Here is a 1535-nt window from a genome sequence, read left to right on the forward strand (position 1 = left end):
GAAAGAGTCTTAAACCGCATCTGTTACAAATAACTTGCAAAGATAAACCAGAATTCAGGGAGTTCCGATCATCTCATTTGCCAAAGACGCTTCCCCGTAAAGGTTAAGAAGTTGAGTAGACAGAAGTATCTATCATCCAGAGGAGGTCTTGAGATAGTGAAACATGCTTCTACATGTGTACTTCATAGAGTTGGCGATCTAAGATGGACACGATTGAGTTCGGGATTAAGAATTGGGAGATACTCGCTTCCCCGCCTTTTGCCCAAGATCGAGCATAATATCTGTTCTTATCAGTTTAATATCTGATTCCTCCTCTATTGAGGACAATGTATTAAACGGATTTTGGAGCAGGGAGACAGAACAGGGGCTTGCTCCAGTCGCTCTACACATGGACCTGGTGCTACTTCCAGGAACGGTGTGTACCACCCCCAAGGGCACCAGTATCCCTGCAAATGTCATGCTGCTTCTGGCTTTTGAAGCCATCCCGTGGAGCCATGCCCAGAGGAGGAGGCCCACTGGTTTCCTTGCGGTCCTGCAGCAGAGGCCGGGCAGGAAGCCAAGTAGCCAAGCTCTAGTGTGCCCATGCGCACCTAAGGCCTACCTTCTGCGTGGGACCGCACGTGTCCACCATCACGTGTCAGCTGACCTGGGTGTTTGGGGCCACCAGACTCAGTCTCACCACATCGCATCTGCTATAGGAAAGTCCCGGCCTCCCCCTGTCTCCTGGTGTCTCTATCTCTCCCCTATGTCACCCTCTTGTCCCCCCAGGAAGAATTAGAAGATAGATGTTGGAAAGCAGGTGACAGAGGAAGAAACAATTAAGTCTGTTGGTCAGGCCATCCCTTTGTTGCTAGTTTAAGAGACTTCAACCAGTCTCAATTTAGACTTCTTTTAGTTATTATAGCATCTAGTATAGGATTATAGTATCTAGACGTTTGTCATTTCTCTTATCAGAAATATGACCCATACATAAAATTGTATCTCTTTTTCTGAAACAAACCTCCCTTTAATTCCTCATCATTCATAAAGCCCTAGTACAACAGTACACATTATTTCTGCCATTAGACTCAAGTATCGTATTTATTGCTACAAATAGATCTATGATCTAATAAAGACAGATGCACTAATATTTTTTTGCATGCAGGAGATATGTTGAAACACCTATTTCTCCCTCTTAAGTAATAGAAGCTGGCATTTGAGAAACTTTAAAATTAAAACTTAATGAATCCAATTAAAGTACTCAAGGTCATCTTAAAAAGATAAAAGGAATTCCAAGCCAGCACGACTGGATAGTAAAAGGATTGCATCTCTGAGTACACTCATGAGGAGAATGTGTAGACACAAGGGCTCGGCTCCTGAACCAGAGGAAAAGGAATCACAGAAGCAAAGCTGAGCAATGTCCATGCGAACAGGACGAAGCTTTAGGCAAAGAAAAGTTAGCATTTAATTTCAGGAAAGACTATATTTTAGAAAGCTCACTTGGTCAGCCCAAGGCCATACCTAGTAAGATCACCCTGATGTCAAGTACATCTCTA

The 1535-nt window shown here is 43.6% G+C and overlaps 1 non-coding gene across 1 annotated transcript; it reads left to right on the top strand.

Annotated features, from left to right (window-relative positions):
* Nucleotides 1-242: 242 nt before the first annotated feature.
* LOC128775221 (U2 spliceosomal RNA) lies at nucleotides 243-426 on the top strand. The gene has a single exon (XR_008419860.1). It is a non-coding gene; the product is annotated as a U2 spliceosomal RNA (small nuclear RNA).
* The last annotated feature ends 1109 nt before the right edge of the window (nucleotides 427-1535 follow it).

Source organism: Panthera pardus, unplaced genomic scaffold (assembly GCF_024362965.1).
Source record: "Panthera pardus isolate Hobbes unplaced genomic scaffold, ASM2436296v1 HiC_scaffold_6, whole genome shotgun sequence".
NCBI lineage: Eukaryota > Metazoa > Chordata > Mammalia > Carnivora > Felidae > Panthera > Panthera pardus.